This window comes from Sinocyclocheilus rhinocerous, unplaced genomic scaffold, assembly GCF_001515625.1.
Source record: "Sinocyclocheilus rhinocerous isolate Xijiao unplaced genomic scaffold, SAMN03320098_v1.1 scaffold44, whole genome shotgun sequence".
Lineage (NCBI taxonomy): Eukaryota > Metazoa > Chordata > Actinopteri > Cypriniformes > Cyprinidae > Sinocyclocheilus > Sinocyclocheilus rhinocerous.
In genome coordinates this window covers 1695102-1716683 of record NW_015631022.1, presented here as the reverse complement: position 1 = coordinate 1716683, position 21582 = coordinate 1695102, and the positions used below count along the sequence as shown (strand labels likewise).

Genomic DNA, 21582 nt, shown 5'->3' with positions numbered 1-21582 from the left:
AGACAACAAGAACCACACAGGACAACAAACAAAAATCCAATCTCTAATCCTTAAGCTCAAACCCCCCTCAAGTAACCTCAAAACAAAGGAATCAGATCAGATTTGCTTGTCAGCTTTCCAGAATGCGTTAGGTAGGAAGCTGAATAGATAGCAGGGGTGGCTGCTGGCTTTCGGCGAGCTAATAAGCCTAAACTCTTTAAAATGAGAGTAATCCAGTTAGTATGGGTAAAGGGCTAATGTCCAGCTAATTGAATTTGAGGCAAAACTGGTTTAGTCGGCCATATCTGGCCAAGCTCAACCTGCCATCCTCCGCATTGTCTGCAAAGACCGATGATGAATGCAAGACCTCGTTGCAGCGTAATTCCTACAGCTGATTGGTGGGTCTGGAGCATTCGATCATGATGCGTTACCACACACCTGTGACATACTGAGGGCTGCGTCAATATATACAGAGGGATGACATTCAGCAGTATTCAATTAGAGAAATGCACAGAATACGCATACGCATACATCACAAATCATGTGCCCGGCCAATTGTAGCTGCAGGCTGGACTGAATGATTATGTGGTATAAATGAGGGCTGTTAAGTCTACTGGGCCCAGGAGGTTTTATTCTAAATCTAATAATGCGAAACGTGGAAGTGGAAAAGGGTGGAATATTTCTGAGAGGTTATGAGGGCAAGCATGAGACCGTGGGCGCCATGCAAAAACCTCCATGTTTCACAGAAATCTGAATACAGATCTGTGAGAGAAAAAAGCAGAGCAACATTGTCAAAATAGGTTTTCATGCTCTGTAATTACTCAACATATGAGTCTAAGAAGGTCAACATAGCACACTAATTAACATGTAACCCAACCTGAGAAAAGTGTAATTGCGTCCATAAAGAGGAAGAGAGGTAGAGAGAACAACTTGGAGGTTAGTACATGAGGCCGGGCCCCACGGGGCCCCAATCAGCACGAGTTTCTTTTAACATGTTAAAAAATATTGTTCCGCTTTCCAACAATGGCCACCCAGCAGATAAGGATAAGTTCCATATATGAATAATCACCAAAGTGGGTGAAAAGAACCAGACCATGACTTAAGTGCTTAATTAACGTGCTTAATGTTAAACCATTTCCAGTTTTCTTTTTTCTTAAAGGTTTAGTTTTACACATCAGAATTACATTTGTCTTGATCTCCGAGTATCTCTCAATGTATCTGTCAATTATTACTCTCCGGCTCATTTATGGTAGCGTGAGAATGTGTGTGAGAACAATAAAAGACAAAGAACAAGGAGGAAGGCTAGTGGGATAGACAGAGAGAGAGAGAGTGAGAGAACAAAAGATGCAGATGCATCCCTGACCACAAGATGGAGCCCCCAGGCTTCTCTCCACCATTGAACCAACCAATCAATAAATTAATCTCTAGTGGAGAGATGTAGGAGGCTGTATGGTGCCTTGGAAGCCTCCACCTTTACCCACAAGCTTAGACCTGACCACATTAGCACACTGAAAGTTCAGCCAGACAGTGGCAGTTGGTATCTGCAGGGAGAGACGCTGGGACTGTTTTCCTAACCACAGAAGCTGGGAAAAACCAGGATATGCAGCACTGGCTGCTGCAGATGGGAAAAAATACTGATGCAATGATTAAAATTCTGTCTGATACCAATAGGTCAATAATTATTTTCATGTTATGGTCAATAACCAATAAATAACTGATGTGACACTTTAGTTTAGGGGCCAATTTTCACTAGTTGCTTATAAACATGCATATTAATAGCATATTGGCTGTTTATTAGTACTTATAAACCAAACATTAATACCTTATTCTGCATGATCATATTTTAGATCCTTTAACTAAACGTAACAACTACCTTATTAATGATTAATAAGGAGCAAATTAGGAGTTTATTGAGGCAAAAGTCACAGTTAATAGTGAGAATTGGATGTTAAAATCAAGTGCGACAATAACCGATAATAAAATTTAATTTTTAATACTATGTTGTGTAAATAAGTAAAATGAAAATACTAAAAGCTTAGAATTACATTAGAATGCAATTCTAAAAGCTTAGCCCAACATTAGAACGCACAGTTTGAAAATAGATATTTATTTTGAGATTTGCTAAAGATTACTTTTAACTGTGTTATTAACTTGTTGGCATTTGTATATATTAACTTTCAGAAGAAGATGGCAAAGGTCAACAGAGGAAACAAGCATGAATGATTAAATGCCCAATATTGATCAATATTGATAAGAAGTAAATAAAATCACTAAAAATTTATCATGCTGTACGTCAATAACCAACATGGTAGTGATATATGTGCTTCCCTATAGCAAAAAAAAAAAAAAGTGTTAATGTGTAACAACCACATAGAAACAAATAGAAATCTCTGCATGGGAAACGACCAAATTGACATGAAATCAACTAAAGAGATGGACGATTATGCAGATGCTGCAGTTCAAAGGGAGCTGTAGTTTTATACAGTATTTACATTCTGTTACTCAACTGTCTGTGCTTCATTTGTCCTGGCAGTGGAGGATGAGCATAAAGCGTTCCCTCTCATTTTCCCACCAATTTGCCGATAAACAAAGGCCCAGCGCTCTGTTCACTATCGGCCACTAAAAACAAGAAACCAGCAGGGGTGAGCAGATTGCTGCCCACCTACACAGTGGTGTCTTTAGCACGGGCTGCCCATGTGAGACGCCACGGGCCATTATAAGACACAGGCATTTCATAAAAGAACCAACCCGAAATAGCCGTGCGCCACTGGAAGAACTCTCATTTGATTCACAGCAGGACAAATGCGCATTTGTGGGAATGGGTGACAGAAATGGCTTTTGTCAATAGCGTTGCCATTATGGAGACAGTGAGCTGCCTCAGTTATTTACTATGTGTACTGCATTAGACTAAGCGAAACTTGTCACAGCATTTACATATTATTGCTCTTTTGTTGGTTTTGATTGCTTCTATTGTCCTCATTTTATTTTCTACTAAATGACTAAATGTAAATATTCTGTCAAAAATAACCACATAGTTAGAAAAGCAGCAGTTTGATTAACATATGGAACAAATGTACAACAAAGGTTTTACTGGGGCCTTTCCCTCATAGAGACAACTTTGAACCCCTGAAGTGTGCACATTAGTACCTAATATGAACTAAAATAAACCTTTTAGGGGTAGATAACACGCACAAGTGTATCTTTGAGGGTACCGTATCAGTGACAATTACTGTGCTGCCCATATTCCCTGTGCTGTAACTGCTATCCTGAAGAGTCTGCTGTAACTACCCCTTAATTTAGCTAAAACACCTTCTGCATAAACACAACATTTCCTGCGCTGCCAGCCTGGCTTCCTCTTTTACCGGCTGGTAGCTCTTGTCTTTCCAGTCTTGGAGATACACTATCATCTGTCGCTCATTGGTAATTGTTTGTTTTCTAGGCGTCACTCAAGGGCCAGCGCTATCGCTTTTCAATGCTACACATTCCAACAATAACCGGCGGGCTTTGGTTTCTGTCTCTCTGCGAGCAAAGAATTTGAAGTCTAAAGGATGGTTAGATCCTACCCATGAGCCTTCCAGCTGCTAAATGTATAAACCGTAAGAAATTACACATGAAACCTTGGGCCCTTTAGCGCTGATCAAATATAAGGCCGTGCGATGATTATTTCCCTTGTGAATCTTGAGCTTCAGCCCAGTTCCTCTCGTCCTCCTTCCATTACAGCCCTGATGAGCAAGAAATTGAGCTCTAATCATTCAGAGAAAAATAAATGGTCATTTAGAGTTGAAAAACAACTTTTATTTCGTGCTTTGGAAAGTGGAAATCGTTGGACTATAAACGAATCACGAAGCTTTGTTGTGCCTACTGGGAATACGTTGGTACAATGAGGTCATGTGCAGCCAAAAACGGCCTTGCCCACACAGCCTGTGCCCTTCCATCCACGGCGGCTGCTTAATATGACATCTGACTGCGGTGGTTTATTTTTCCCCATTATCCGGTTTGATCAGTGTGTGTGGCTCCCAAGGGCCGTAAGTCAAGCCCCCCTGTGGAATGTTCCATAGATGGTGAATTTCACCTCTATAGAGGATGATCTCACTGATTATGACATCATGAAGGCAGGTTGATTTATTAAGACCCACTGATGAGGCCGTATTTAAATAAACATCAGCATCCCTTCCAGAGTTAAAGATATGGTTCCCCCGAGGGCCTACACATGGCCTGGCTGGGGGGGGTTTAGGGTTAAGAAGGAAGTCGAGGCGATTCGTTTGAGTCGATGACTTTAACACTCTGCCCCCGTTCAAATTTACGTGCCCCGTGACAATCTCGACCAGGTGCGCTGGGATACTCTGGAATGGCCTATGCAGATTACTGTAAGAACAACAGCCCGTGGTGGTGTTAAACCTCTGCTAAATAGCTTGTCTACCCTTGTTAACACCCAAGCCCGGGCTGAAATTGAGTTCAGCTGTGGCGTGGCATTACTGAGCATTTTATGTGCTGGATCATAAATCAGGGCCCCTCATGCCGGCTGCAGCCCCTCAGGCCACATTTCCACCTTCCTTAGACCCCATTAGCTCCTACATATTCTGCTTTCCGCGACGGACCGCAAGAACGCTACAACAAGTGTCCCTCAAGCTGCCACATTCACGCAGCCCACCTCGGACTGCATTTTATAGCGGTTCCATCTGGCCATGCTGTGGGTGCTTCTGTGCTTTGACCGCTACGAGCGTGAGCTTTTATATAAGCTTTCTCACGGTGAGCGAATATGGGAATTAAGTTAATCATAGCTTCGGGGCCAGACATATACAGAGGTGGGAGCAAGGGCCAGTGATTACAGCGCTCAGGGAATTGAGCTGCGAGCGCTGAGGGAACGGACTTGCTCACCTGCAATCGAGCTGCAGAAGGCCGCTATTGTATTTGAATAATGAACCTGAGGGGAATATGGTGTGTTTGTGAAGGTGTGTGTGTGTGTGTGTGGATAAATAATGACAGAGGTGGGAGGAGCGTTTGTGTGTGTGCATAATGAAAGGGCAGAGGGAATATGTGAGCATGTGTGTGTGTGTGCATTAGGGTGAATGGCATATGCTTGTGTTTTTATTCAGGGAAGCTCAAGCGTGAGATCAAAGACCAGGTTTATTGAGAAGTGTTTGTGCAATGACTGTTACATTTAAAAGGTTGTTATCATGAATAAAAAGATGAAGACAAAAAAGTGAGAAAAATATTGTCTATATAATAAAAATAAATAAAAACGGTAAAATGTACATTACAATACAAACTAAAACCTATAAATAAATGTCTAAAAATGTGTATTTATTTATTTTATATTCATTTTAATTGTTATTTTAATTTTAATTTTAATATTAACTTTTTTTTTCCTCTAACAATGCTGGGTCATATTTAATTAATCTCTAAGCCTGAAGTGTGAATGGTATATTCTAACAAAACAAAAACACGCAAAAAACAAAAAACAAAAACAAAACAATAAACAAGAGGCAGTCTGATTGACCCAAACTCACAGTTCACTTTAATAAATTGTCATGTGGCATCATATGAGTCAAAATTATAAGAGATCAAAATTAAAAATAAAACTACAAATTAAAAAAAATTAAACCAAAATTAGCAATTTTTCAAAATATAAACAAAATAAAAATAAAATTGATATTCAAAACACAAAATTAAAAACAAAATGAACTAGTAACATTTCCAAAGCTACAATATCCCTGGAACAGACGGAGCTAAACAGTACAGGTTAAATTCTGAGCACTTTGGTCAGACTTGTATAATGCAGCAGCTGGAAAAATTAGACTTGCTCTCAGCACTCTTGGTGGCTAAAGTCAAAAGTCAAGGTTATCCATGATCACGACAGCAGCATCCACCCTCCTGCTGTTTTCACAGGTCACAGGCTTTCTCTTCCAGCTGAAGACCTCCAGGGCCCCACCTGGCCATCCATAAACTGCCCCGCTACATCAGACTAGTAACCCACAAGGTTAACAACCTTTCCCTGACACAACTGCTATAATCATTCCTTTCTGCATGTGTCTGAATTTAAATTTCCCAATTATATGTGTCACCAAATGGCTCACAGGCTCCGAAACACCGAGCTGTGGTGCTCATGCAGGCAATGCGAGCTCTTGATCGCATTCCCAGCGCTTCTCATCATTGCTTCCTGTCTTTTCTCTACTACTACAGTCAATGACAATGATGAAAAAAAAAAGTTTGGCTGAGCACATGACAACAAATCTGCTCTCTCTACAACAGCATTAACTTACATACAGTATGTGCCTCGATGAGTATGATCATAAGCCAGTTCCTAAGACGTTACAAGTTTTCTGTAGTGTACAAGTACAGTGATTTTAGTGCGTCTAGATGTTTCTCTGAATCTCCACTGAGGCAGTGTGACAAGCCTCCTCAGTACTGCCTCCAGGGCCTGGTGCCCTTTGCCTGATGGCTTTGCAGAGTTTTGCAAACAAAGTCCTTAAAACGCCTCATTTAATTTAAATTTCATCCAAGACAAATCTCCCAGCAGTCCAAACCTCACACACGTACAACTGCCCACACACCCACATTCAATCTGAGACGACTAATCGCTGAAGAGAGGACCCTTGCAGAGTCCCTGGAATCGGTATTGCCGTCTTGGTCCTTTTTGGAAGCCAAACAGGGATCTGTTTGCACTTAGAGAAATGACAGACAGGCAGAAACCAGAGCGTACCCATGTCTGATGACCAAAGTGAAAAAGAGAGGGGCTTTCTCTCTGTCCCCCCCTTAACCACATCCCTGCAAGCTCATGTCAATTTCAGCCAAGAGGATTTCTCGCCGCTTGACCAATTCCCCCAAACCCTGCTGCTCAATAGCTACCGTATTCGTGCAAAATAAAACGAGGACCCATTTACTTGTGACGAAACATGAACTCTTAATATGAGTCAACCGCCCCTTCCCTTGATCTGAGTGACTGATGAATGTAATTAAACCAATCCACTGGAAGTTCTTCCTGTTCTTAAATTGCAAGCCTCAAAAACAACACTATTTTCATACGCTTTCATCAAGACCACCAACAAAACAATAAATAGTTAACGTTGGGCAAAGTTTTTAATCATATTGCCACATCAGTGAAGTTATGCAATTAAAAACAAGAGCTTGCATAAAACCCCATTGTCTGGTTTGCACTTACACAACTCTTTGGGGCTATGATACTGTAAGTTACTTGGTAATTCATTAAAAAAAGAATGAATGATGTGTGTCACCACTTTTTTTGTTTGTTTAGTATTATTACTGTATTTAATATGTTGTTAAGGCCAATTATTGGATTGCATTTATGCAAATGCACCTCATCATTTGGCAATTAAATTGCATTTCTTTTCCCAAAAATATTTTCCTTAGAAGTGCTAGTAAATTGAGGAACCAAAATCGTTAAGAGGATTTCAAACCAGAATTGTTAAATTCTTTATGATTCCTACCCCTACCTAAGAATATCCTGTAAACATCTGTATTATGTAGCAAATGAAAAAAATAAAAATAAAAAAGTCCAGAATAGTGTTAATGCCAAGCAAGGTAGTGGCACACCATAGCGCCATTTCAAGAACATCATCTCTGGATGTGACACTCTCACAACCAGAAACATAATCAGGAAGTTCCCCTTCATGGGAACTTCGAACTGCGTCCTCTAGGGGTCGCTATGGGGAACGCCTTGTCGTGACCCGTGTCTGAAGCATATACAACGTCTCAGGTTACTTATGTAACCATTGTTCCCTGAGTAGGGAACGAGACCCTGCGTCCTCTAGGTTTCTTGCCATGCTGCGGATGCAAGCTTCAGACGAAGAAGTGAATGATGTGTAGCTCCCGGCGCTTATTTATACTATAGTCGCACCGGTAGTGACGTCATGGCTGTCGCCGGCCAACGAGTTGGTGTTTTTTCAATGTATGCTTCAGACACGGGTCACGACGAGGCGTTCCCCATAGCGACCCCTAGAGGACGCAGTGTCTCGTTCCCTACTCAGGGAACCATGGTTACATAAGTAACCTGAGACGTTTGCTTTAGTCAGGCGATGGCGTTCTGGTTGGTTTTGTCTTTGTAGTGCTCTCACACCGCAAAATTTGTTAAGAACACTTTCCAGCAAGTTAACTGTGGCAGATTCGAAACAGACTCCGAGACCTTGAGATCCTCTTTTCGATTGTCTCCTAAAGGATCCCAGTGCTCCACCCAGAAAAATATGAGTCTGTTTTTAATTTCAAATACTCATGTGTTCAAGCCATTCAATTTAGGAAATGCGAAGCAGCTGACGCTTATAAATAAAAGAACAAAACTTGGAGTTTGATATAATTTTTATAGAGCGTCAAGTTTTCCTTCGAGTCCTTTTCGGTTCTCATTTTTAATTCACATGCATAAATACGTTTGTTTTAGTTTTTTTTGTTTTATGGCTGCGCTAAGGCTCCGATTCATCAGCGGTAATTGAACTGATGATATAAATAAACTCTCCAGGTCTGCTCTCTGCCCTCCCGGTTGGTGCCTTATTGCTGCCGAGCCAACCTGCGCATGAGCGCATGTGGGATTTTGTTTGGCAGCCAATAATTACAATATCAGCTGCTTAACTCTGCGGTAATTGAGGTCGCCGGATCATTTAACTCCGCTCCCACTTGGCGGCAGGATTGGGCCGGAGGCGTCATTTTTCAAACACCTTTGAAATGATAATGAAACGCGCAAGATGTATGAAGGGATTATGCGCTGCTGTGGTGCACTGATGTGGTCAATGAGAGAGATCGTTTTCTTGTTGCTGGAGACAAACAGTAATGCATAAGCCTGCCCAAACATCAATGCTAACCATTAGGACTTACACGAATCATAATAGTCCAAAATGACTCTTGTTTTTCCCTCAGAAGACTGGACATATTTATAGGAAATTACAGGCTAGCTGGCTAATAAATCTGTGAGGTAAGCATAGGAAAAGACACATTCTCTTGTTTGAGCTAAAGCCGCATGGCTGGTATAATGAAGCTGATCCATGTAAGTTGCGCCATGTCGCCTCTAGGCCATGTGTTCCTCATCACCAGTGGATAAAACTCTTATGGGAACAATAGGTGCTGTTTAAACTGCAATCTATTGGGTTACTAACCCTCGGTTTCGCTAGCTCTTTTATCCCAGTCTGATGTACAAGGGCATACATGATAACAGGGGCACAAATAAAACTGCAGATCGCTGCAAGATGTGGAGACTCCATGGGAGCGGTGAAATCTCCTTGGCTCAAATGTTTTTGACACCCTTAATCGGTTAAAGATAGCTCCGTAAGGGAATCGCATCCCATAATGGCCCCCCAAACCAGAGCTCTGCCCGATGCACTTAGCCTCCAACTTTATCACAATGGCGCAGAATCCTTTAATCCCGGTGCGCTACGCTAACCGCGGTCGGAGACGCTTTAAGAGCATTATAATGGTTTCCACCACCTTACTTTCCAGCTGAGAAGTGTTCTGTCATGCTGAAGACCTGATCACAGTGCTCTTTATCATGTTGGATCTCCTTGAGGCACCCGTTTATGCCAGCTCAACGCTCTTTCACTTATAATAACGCTACTTTGAAATGACCCTTCCTGCTCCCCCTTGTCCCTCATCTTCATCACATGGTTGCACTTTTCCAAGATATGGATTTCGGGCATCTGCTTAGTGTTAAGCAACTCCTTCCCTTATGCAAACCCAGCAGGGTGCACTTCTTCCGGCCTTCTGATGAGCTCCATATCCTAAAAATACCCATAAACCCTCAATTTATTTTCAATCATTTCTGAAGGCTATCTTGGATATCCGAGAGGATAAAACTGGGAATTATTTTCTGCTCAGAGGATGAAAGGAAATCTCAAACGTCCTCACAAGATTTAAGGATGTTTGACAAAACCGGAATGATAACATTTCTAGATATGTCGGAATTGATGAGCTGCTGAAGCGTACACCTTTTCTGCTGCAAAAGCATCTACATGACAAGTGCCATGGGACTTCAGCATGATAAGCTTTCATCAGCTGTTATAATAGTGGTATTGTGATTAATTAATTGGTTTTGCATCAAGGGGAACTGTAAGTCTGTGTACAGTAAGTGTGTGTGTCAGTATTACAGTGGGGCAAAAGATTGAGAACATGTGGACTTAAAGTTTTAGGACACTAAAACCTTTTGAAATCCATGTGCATTTTTAAAATGTTCACTTAAATTGTTATAGCAATAATACAATAAGTAATTTAAAGCATTTTCATAAGTAAACCCAAGGTTTGAGCGAGTCTCTTTGGATCAGCGGGGCTAATGCACTGAGAGTCGACTAAGAGACTCTGTCTGCACTGTAAATAATGTCCACCTTTAAATCACAATGTGATGAAACTGGATGGAGGAGACTTTCTCATAGCTCACAGCCATCTGACAGACAGATGTACAAAACGGCTTCTCAAAATGCCCTCCACTATCACTGCTCATTTTACTCAGTTCTTTGAAAACCATGAAGCAGTTTGGTCCTCATCAGATGCTGAAAAAAGTTATAACAAACTGCACATTAGCCCATAGCTGGTTTGAAACCCAAGAACCAACCAAGATGAGCAACAAAACACAGGCAAACAAAAAAGCAATACTAGCACAGCTCTAATGCCAGAAACAAATCGTGCAGATGCACAATTTCCCCCCCCCAAACCAGTTAAGTGCAAAGCCCAGCTTGAAGCTGATTTCATTGGTCAACTTCATCATGGAGTCAAAAGTTCAGACTTCAGAAAAATCATGGATGGATCTAATCGTGACAAACAGTAATGCTGTCTATGAGGATGTATTACCAACTGAATACGGTTTGTAAGTTTTAAAGCAGGGGTGCCCAAACTCGGTCCTGGAGGGCCGGTGTCCTGAAGAGTTTAGCTCCAACCCCAATTAAACACACCTGAACCAGCTAATCAAGCTCTTACTAGGCATACTAGAAACTTGAAGGCAGGTGTGTTAAGGCAAGTTGGAGCTAAATTCTGCAGGACACCGGCCCTCCAGGACCGAGTTTGGGCACCCCTGGTTTAAAGGTTAGTATAGTTTATTACTGTTGTTAATATTGTTTCAGCATTGTGAAGGCAATCAGCACTGTGATTGACATGATCAATGAAATCTTTTTGTGCTTGACTGGTTTGTGAAAAAAAAACACTGGCATGTAGATTATGCTTACAAAAAGGCAAAGCTACTGTGGTGGTACCAGATTCTGATGTATTTTAAGCTACTGAATGATTACCAAATTCATATACTATGATATTTATCATGTTGCAACCCCAAAAACCACAGTGCTACCATTCTACATGCATTTAGACAACATTAGGGCTGCCGTTTTTCTTTTAGAAAGGTGAGAATGAGTATTAGGGGATGTGAATGGTGACTCTTGATCAATTCACAGAACTAAGCTCCGGCTGGAAGGCGGGAGACCATGTGTAATGACTCCTAGCGGTGCCACAGAGACTGCAGATTTAGCCAGACCAAAGGATTAACACTGCTAATTCCTCAAAAGAGTGAATCGCCTCCAAAGAAGCTTCTGTCCTGGCTGGAGCCATCTGAGTCATTGTCATTCACGCAGCACTTCAGATGCCGCCACAGGACCGTGAATCTGCAGAATGTGATTAGCGCGATTAGCACGTAATGCTAAATTAATGTATACTTATTTAAACAGGATATTTCAGTATCAGCACACTTACTTCATGGATATTCATTGCGTGTCACTCTCACGGAGGTCTGCTTGTGCTTTGTACAACATGACCTATAGCATGTGGTGGCATAAAACAAAGCTTTCCCTTTGTGCCTAATGCACAACAGTCCCGCAGAAACTCGGCAGCATGAGGTTGAGGTTTATTAAACAACCTCCAGACCATTAAATCAACTCGTGCTCCATGCAAACCAGTTGCCACACACACGATGATGCATTTTCGAATGTTTAGAAGTCGGTAGTTCACTGGGCTTAAAATGAAAATCCAAAATATACAAACATTATTAGACGCCGCTCTCCAAATCAGAGCTCCTTCCGTTAAGAAGCAACATCCGGATGTTTGACAGCTCGTTTAGGCCGGTTATGATGAAAAGACTTCCCTCGGCCCTTATGTTTCTCTGTAGCCACAGACCGCACTAATAAGGCCATGTCTGAATATGGCTGAAGTGGACAATGTGCTGATTATAGCCGCCTTATGCTTACGGCCGTATCAATTATGAAAGTGTGTCTGTTTTTTTGTTGGGGACATTATATTCAAGGAGAAATGAAGCATGACAGGATGTGATTAAAATACCAGCATGCTAACAGGCTCGCTGTTGGGCTGTCCCTGGAAGGCAGCGTGGTTCTTTCACATTACTGTCCTCTCGCTCTCTCTCCACTCCCTCCGAGCAGACATAATGAGAGTCTGTGCCAAGGAAACACTCGGCTCATTTTCGGAGGCTTTCCAGGCCATTGGAAAATTGAGCCATTCTGCCCTGTCTCATTAGGAGCGAGATTAGAGTCAGTGGGTCTCCAATGATTGGGATGATTTGTGCTCTAAGGTGGACACATTCATGTGTGTGTGTTTCGAAAGTATGCATAGTACCCAGCGTTTCGACGTACTACAATTTCTACTGTTTATACAACAATTTCCCTACCGATATCGCCGAAGACATGCTTTTGCACCCAAACTGATTTAACCTCCTGGTTGCGAGGTCACCTCTGCCCTTGAGCTACACATTAGCCAAATTACAGACCCTGACAGTGGGCTGATTATTTTATGGAGCAGAACAAGCTAAGAAAAATACGGGTTGGCTGTGGGCGTGGGGGGTCAGCAGCCGCCCGTGGCGCTGCCATTATCCTGCCGAGTCTCTCAACACCTCCCGGCCACAGATGAAACCTCAAGCTCACCACCGCCTCCATTGTCCAGTTCTCTCCACCCCATCAATCACACACCCCGTCAGTCTGTCCGCACTCCTCTCCTAGAAAAGACATCCACAGGTCTGTCCCTGCTCCAGATGATGAGTAATCAGGCCTGGACACAATCCTGAGAGCTGGGGGGTGCCAAGCAAAACATCACAAAAGGCTTTTACTGGAAATCGAAATAAATAAATCTGTGCCCTGTTAGTTGAACTCCACCACTGCAGCTGTGCCTGGGGGCTGCAGAAGTCCAGTCGGTTCTGCATGGCTGCTGCGTGGCACTGGGCAACAGGTTTCCAGAGGTGGGTGGTGCAGTTTGGTGGAGTGTGCAGGTGCTGAGGGTTTCCCATTACTGCAATGAAGTTTATAGCGTCTTCTAAAAAGCAGCATATGAGACTCTGCCCATGGGCAGACAATATACTGACAAAAATGACAATATACTCTCATTAATCCAAAAAAAGAAAAAAAAAGTGGATCATGATGCCAGTTAAATGGTTTTAATTATCACATACTAATGATGAAAATATTATAAGTAGAAAATACTAACACTTTATGCAATAATGTTTTAGAAGAAGAAAAATCTAGAAAGAATATGATTGTTTAAAAAAAACAATCAAAGTCAATATTGTCAGGGGTTGAGCCATTCATGCTATAAATGTAATATTTCAACCTACACTTGTGTAAAATGAGGCAAATGCGAGGTAGTCAGGACGTCTACAACACATTGTGAATATGCTCTTTTTGTAAAAATGTACACACATGTACTAATTTGTTCCCTTGTGGCTATGATTTATTTACATTAAAATGAGGGAACAAATCAGTATAACTTAGTCATGATTTAACAATAATAATGGAACACGTTAATAAAATGTGGTCATAAATTAATAAGTAATGGTCATTAATTATCATGGGTACAATATCTATTTTTATTTCCTCATCATGTGCGGATCTCTGTAAATACATGTTTAAATTAATATATAAATTATTTCAATAACACAATGTAACAAAATTTAGCTTCACTTAAATTTTTTATGGTTATTCTGTAATTCTGTGGCGCTAATTATTATTATTATTATTATCATCATCATCATCATCATCATCATCATCATGTTGCATTTTGGTAAATATTTAGGCCAGGTCAATTTTAGAACTTCTATCCTTCATTAATGAAACATTGGTTTAGTACAGAGAAGTTTTTGTACTAATCTTGCATGTTTTTTTTAAGCAGATATTTTGCTTTTGCAAGGATGGGAACATTCTAGAAGTTTCTGTACCATTCTGGAATATTCTGTAATATTCTAGTACTTTCTGGAACATTCCAGTCATAAAAGACAAAAATCATCCAATATACACTTCTGAAGTTTTAGACGACTCACTTTTGGTACACAAAAATGATACACATGTGGATTTTCATATTCAGCATGTCAAACAAAAGAAACATAAACACAAAGAAACATTAAAAATTAAAAAAACAATTTAAAGTGTATTTATATGAAAAGACAAAAACTATGACTAAAACAAAAGGCTGGGTAAAGATTAACACTGCCCACAATTCACTGTGGAGTCTGGTGGCTGTATGTACCGGTGACCTCGACCAGGTCAACGCTGTGGCGCAGGGCCGCTTGAATGCAAAAGCAGGAGGTTTTTGTGGCTGCGGCGCCAGTGGCCAGAGGAAAGCACCCCTGCTAGGAGCTCCGGACAAACATTTTAACGAGCTCTGGCGTGTGTGAGTGTGTGTGTGTAAAACACAGACCTCAAGTGAACGTGTTAGCGGTGCCCTAGTCCTGGTTGGTGGCGACATTTCCACTTAACCTGTTCAGCAAAAGTCTTTCAGACCTCGGCGAAGTGCCTCTTAAGCCATTAAAGCCCACATTCCAATAGGTTCCCCATGAGCACTGAGACCTGAAGCCCCAGTCAGAGCTTCTGCTCCTGTCATTTAGCCTTTCCCAGGGACCCTGCAGTCCCAGTGTAATGTGGAGAGCAATAAGCCAAAAGCTGCCAAGCCGTTTGATGGATGGCACCGGTAAGAATAGCACAGCATTCCACGAGGCAGCATCCCCAGTGGATATGACTTTGGTAAATGATGGAGATTGTACATAAAGGCCCGGTCATTAGTCTTTCTCTGGACTCATTAAAGGGTTGAGGAAAGAGAAGTGGCAGAATGTGAGGGTTCACCCACGACATTTTCAAGATACGCAAAGGGTTGAGGCAAGGAAGGCGGTATTGGAGCTGGAACGGCTCCAAATTATGCTATCAGTGCCTGGGACTGAAACAAAACACCTCACACAACAAAATCAGTGACTGCACAAAGGGATGCTTCAGCTTTCGGTTTTAGCCACCGTTTCCCCCAGCAAAAACCAGTCAAGGTGTTTACATTCCAGACAGCTGGAAGGTTGTTCTGTGGTTGCGTCGGTTGGAGATGGTGGCGCCCTGGTCTCCTGCCTATAGGCACGTAGTCTGCTCCCAACTCTTATCCTAACTTCTTCAATCTCTCTTAATGGACAGTAAAAGCTGGTTCGACTTAACAGTGGTGGAAGATGGGGTTAGTGTGGCATGAAGCTATCTGTGATCCTGACCCGCAGACATCCGGGAATCAATAGCTGGGGTTAGTGAGCCGTGTGAGAGTGTGAAATCAGGGTAACCTCTGGCCCCTGACAACTCGAGAGCTGATCGAGACCTGTAGTTATGCGCCAACTCAGACCCTGGGTCTAGACGTGGCATAAAGAAACTGGCTAACGGCCCTCAAGCACATCCAGTGACTTGAGGCTCTGAGGACAATACCAAAAAGACAGAGCGCTCTGCGTAATTCCTCCGATTCACTGAACAAAAGCGGCTTACAATGAGCAACAAGCATCCCTCGGGCAATAAAACACCCACAAAGAAACACATGGGAGCTCTGAACCCATGGTTACGCATGGAGTCAGATCTGGGCAGAGGGGCCCGCTTCTCCATAGATCAGACCCTGCAGGTAAGGATACCATGGCACAGCTGTAATGAAATCCAGAGATCTCGATTTATCTGCAGAGTCAAATGGGCTAGAATACTTAGGAACTGTGTCTGGAACAAAGCTTTATTAAACTCTATCTCAAATCCTTTGAACGAATTAACTGTAAAAGAGATATTGCGAGGGAAGGAGACTCATATAAAAATGATTGGGGGAAATTTGAATGCTCAGTGTGGCAGCTGGAGTCCTGTCTAAAAGTTAAAAGAGCTAATCACATTTTATATGGTTCCACCAATGGTTAAAAGGAAACAAAATGTACATTTAAAAAAAATATTGAAACCAAATGTCAACATTTTCAGAGATTTTGGCTACCTACACTCCTTTGCGCCTAAAAAGGACCCGTAGACTGTTACAGTCTAAATAGCAGAGCTTCCCTGTCCAAATGAGCCGCTGTGTCTCCTTTATTTCCATAGGTGATATTTGTGTATAGCACAGCTGCTTGGCGTAACACACATAAACACATCCTGTGACTATTTTCCTACGTTCTCATTTGAAGTGCACAGGAAAGCTCCCAGCCACTGTGGTTAGACTGACGCACAAGACAGTGGGTGTGAGAGACTCTGAACTCTGTTATCCTTCATCGACCTTAATATATATACACACCTCTATCATTATAAAATTAAATGTATATGTATATATGTGTATATATTATTGCATAGAAAAGGACCCATACATTGCCATTAGAGTAAAATTACTGAACCTAAAAGCTAAAATAACAACAACTTACTGACACATAGTAAGAAATGGTTAAAAAAAAAACTGAAACAGAAGTGAAACAAGTAGTAGGAAAGAGGAGAAATAAAAAGCGATACAATCTTGTATCTATTAGTAATCCCTTAACTTTAAGTCTTTTACTTAATTAATAAAACTAAGAACGACTAGTAAAAATTAAACATGCCTACTCTTTCTTATATATTTGATGCATGTAACAAATTCTGTTCAACACATGACTTCAATTACACATTATACAGTGTCTGTCAGTAAAATTCAGTGTTCATGGGTATTAAGCCTAATTTCTGCACATTACTACCCAACACCTGATTGAAATCCAGACAGCTGCCAGCCGTATGTCCTATGCATCCACGTTTCTACATGACACTGTGTGTGATGGGATCAGTCTCGCTGTGAAAGCTAACACTGCTGATTGGGGCTCAGAGCAGATGATAATACTAATGCTTGACAGGATGCCATAGTCTGAGCTCAGCGGGGCTCCAAAGGCCAGAAAAGGCTCAGACGCCTAAAATAGCGTTGCTCTTGTCAGATGTCATCTGAAACTGTGTGTTCAGTTCAGGCTGGCTGGAAAGAGCTTTTTCGAACACTTCTGGCAATGCTGCATCTCAACTCACAGCATCTTTATTATGTGTGATTTTGAAAGCCTTCTGTGATGTGTTCTGTTGAACTCTGGGCCCATGAAAATGCCCACTTTATGACAAAGGATATTAAAAAGGGAGGGTGAGGTTTCTGGCTATTGTTCGCAACATCTGAAGAGATGAGACTTTTTTTTAAAATGAACAATTGTTAATTTCTGAACAACAAGGCTGATTTGGGGTAGGGTGGTACCCCCTCCTATTCAGGCTTGATGCTCATGCGGGTTGCCAGATTGAGGACATGCAACAGGAATGAGCGCAACTGACAATGGAAGACGACAAGCCTTAAACCGTAAGTTGATTTATCAGTTTTAATATTCCTCTGGTCACAGAGCCTTTTAGATGGATGCCAAGGTTTTTTAGGTCAGGTAGAATCTGCAGTCTCTGACTTAATTCGTTTTCTGGCTTCCATGGCTGCAATACGAAGTGTTTTCCGCCAACTGGCAACCCGGGGTGTCAAAATACTTCTGGGTAAACTGACAGTGGGCGGAGTCACACAGACCAAAACAAAAACACACATTCCGACATGGAATGCACATTTCAAAACAGAATAACTGGCTGTAGCACTGATTTTCGGAGAAACAGGTATGTGAACTTAACATGTTTCCTGAATATCTGCAAATGTATTATGGTGTTTTTATGCTTTAGTACAGTCAAAAAAGCTTTAAAAATAATAAGTAAATTGCCATTTTGAGTGAAAATTAGGAAAATAAAGCCACAATTGTGAGACATAAAGTAACAATTAATAGACATACAGGTGCCATTTCAAGAAATAAAGTTGCTATTTTAAACTGATAGTGTGCAATAGGGAATCTTAAAGCAATATTCAAATTAACCACTCCTAAACATTCTGATTTGAGATGTCTTGTATCTGCAGCATGGCACTGTTTCGCCTTATGCAGACCAATTTGCACAGTGGCTTTGCAATGCCAAACAATATTTTGGTGATGAGGAACAAGAAGAAAGTGGCCTGCCTTTGGCTGCAGATTTATCTACTGAGGAGATACTTTTATACTCTCACGAGGGAAACAAAAAGGGACACATATACTGGATTAGGGGAGGTTCTGCCCAGTTTAATATCAGCTCCACCATCTGTGACTGGTCAATTTCAAATTGATTCAATCAGCATGCCTTGCTTTAAACATTTAATATAAAAAAGGGATCCACGGTGCGCTTCTGAGGGCATGACAGAAAGCTGCAGTATCCCCGGCCCGCTGGTTCTGAGGATATGCTTTTCTCAGAGGTCCTTAGATAGGAATGATTGAAGCCTTATAACAAAAAGAGATGAAAAATACATACATATATATATATATATATATATATATATTGTCTGGCTTGCAAAGGCATCTGCAACAAAATATGAAATTATGAAATTCATGAGAGACAGTTTTCAATGTCAAGCCAGACATAATTTGCCATGCATTTTATATATATATCGTCGGACTTGCAAACACATCTGCAACAAAATATGAAATTCATGAGAGACAGTTTTCAATGTCAAGCCAGACATAATTTGCCATGCATTTTAAAGAAATGTGGCTTAAAAAAGTAGACGGAGGGAGGGGAAAAAAGAATGAGAAGGAGAAAGAAGACAGCTTGAGAGCCACAAATATGTTGCAAAGATGTATTCAACAATTACCAAACCTTTCTCAACATGCTTTGTGAGGCACGCTGGGTCTGTATAACATTAAACATGTAGCTTCAGCAGGCCTTTGGCTGCATTGCACAATCACATTTGCTTAATTAACTGCTGTGGTATTAGTCTACAGCATTATTTTCCATCTTTACTGCTGCTCTAGGGGTCCATATTACTCAGATTTAGAGGCACATTTATTTTTTTGGCTCCAGAAAGAGAAAGCAAAAACAATGTGAGCTTCCATGCAGTTATTTCAGTATTGTTTCGTGCCAAGAGATCTGCAACAACTGCATGTGGCAAGAATCCCTGCACCCCGTACGATTAGACATTGAGCAGACATTAAAGTTTCATGCAGCTCATGTGAAATGAGATCTACTGACAATACAAATATCCTGACACGCACATTTACTTAAGATCTAGGACATCTCGTTTATTCATGTAGAAGTAAGACACACTTAAAATGCCCCATCCTGCTCTAGTTTATTTCCCAGATGTGCACACTGTGCCCTGTGTGTGAGTGCCCTGGTGGCCTTGACATGCAGGATGAAAATGTTTGTCTGAAGACACCTGGTTCTCATCAGCGCTGGTGTCCCAACGTAGCTTCTCATCTTGACCTGTCCAACACCTTCCCACAGGACCCCGTCCCGCACGCAGAGAGAGACGCAGAAAGAGCAGTGTGAAGAAATGATGTCAACTGACAGGAAGTGATGCACTTTGAAAAACATGAAAGCTCCTCACATCCTCCCTTTTAACATCATTTTTTGCATTTAATTAAATTCATGGGTCAAAAGCATGACTTTTATTTATTTACTTATTTGCTTGCTAGATCTGGATCTTTTAATACTTTTAAAAAATGAATTTAAAACCCAATTTATATGCAATACGTGAACACAGCAGCAACTGAATGCTACCCCAGATAGTCACGCAGTGTGAAAACCACGGCGATCCGACGAGTTTGAAAATCGTGCAGTGTGAACTCGGCATAAGTGGCTGGGGGTTATGTTCAGCTTTCTGTGCAAAATAACAATTCATCAACAATTATCCTCACTAAGCTTGCAGGATGAAAATGTTTGCCTGAAGCCACCTGGTTCTCATCAGCACTGGTGTCCCAACGGAGCTTCTCATCTTGACCTGTCCAACACCTTCCCACAGGACCCCGTCCCGCACGCAGAGAGAGACGCAGAAAGAGCAGTGTGAAGAAATGATGTCAACTGACAGGAAGTGATGCACTTTGAAAAACATGAAAGCTCCTCACATCCTCCCTTTTAACATCATTTTTTGCATTTAATTAAATTCATGGGTCAAAAGCATGACTTTTATTTATTTACTTATTTGCTTGCTAGATCTGGATCTTTTAATACTTTTAAAAAATGAATTTAAAACCCAATTTATATGCAATACCTTGAATGCATTTCTTAATCTTAAATTCTAAATATCAAAATTATTTTTTAATTCTATTTTTAAAGTAAAAAAAAAAGATCTGTTGCTTATTTCTTGTCAAAAATATTTTAACAAACCTAATTCACTCATTATTAATCTACAAACTTTTATCCATCAAATCGAAGACAAAATGTCAAAATGTTATTTATTAACAGAGAATTTGATATTTTAAAAAGGGTTACCTTGAAAAATATATTTAAAAACATCCATTTATAATATTTTAAAAATATAAAAATAGATGTGAACATACACATTTAGTCAAGTTGTTAGGGAAGCTGTTACATTTTACTTATTAGACCAAATGACATTTTTAGAATAATTAAATCCAATCTTCTCTTGAAAATGACATTCGATTTTTTTTTAATAATAGACAGACACTTTTATTTGTCATTGACCCTCATAACAACAATAGCAAATATTATATTATTAAATTACACATACATACTATTTCCAAGTCGCTCACTGCTGTACACTGAGATGTTTTGCTGGGAAAATTGTAGTAAACGTCCTTCAGTTCTCAAACATTGTGTTCTTTTGTTTAGCTATTGTTTATAAAATCCCTCTTTAGCACGACTAAGATCGAGTTCACGGTTATGTTCAGCTTTCTGTGCAAAATAACAATTCATCAACAATTATCCTCACTAAGCTTGCCGCTGCCAAATTAGAACCAAAGATTAGTGATTACAATAAGACGGAGGATTTGCAATTGTGCACTCTATGTGTATCCCGTGTAACGGGATGCTTCGGTATCTGCCAATTAAAGGGGTCATATGATGTGATTTAAATTTTTCCTTTCTCTTTGGAGTATTACAAGCTCTTGGTGCATAAAGAAGATCTGTAAAGTTGCAAAGACTAAAGTCTCAAATCCAAAGAGATATTCTTTATAAAAGTTAAGAGTCAGCCACGCCTACCTAAAACGGCTCGTTCTAACACGCCCCCACATACCTACGTCACTATGTGGGAAGATTTGCATAACACCGCCCAAATGTTCACGCAAAAAAAGAAGGCGTAACTTTTATTCTCGCAGTAGTATTGTTGTTGCCGCCGCCGCCATGTCGTGAAGGCGCTGTGTGTTTCGTTGTGAAAGCGAAACTACTTTATTTGGTCTTCCAAAAGAGGACACGACTACAAATCAGTGGTTAATTTGTATTTACAACACTGTTCCAGAACAGTACAACCCAAATATTCTGATGTGTCCAGTGCATTTTATAGAGGACTGTTTCCTGATCCTGGTAGAGTAGACCAGTGTTTCCCAACCGGGGTGCCGTCTGTCGAGAGCAGGGGTGCCGTGTAAAAAAA

The 21582-nt window shown here is 40.9% G+C and overlaps 1 protein-coding gene across 1 annotated transcript in view; it reads right to left on the bottom strand.

The window, feature by feature from the left end:
- LOC107741095 (slit homolog 3 protein-like) overlaps positions 1-21582 on the bottom strand; it is a 196687-nt gene that overhangs the window by 100314 nt on the left and 74791 nt on the right. The gene's annotated exons all lie outside the window — the stretch shown is intronic.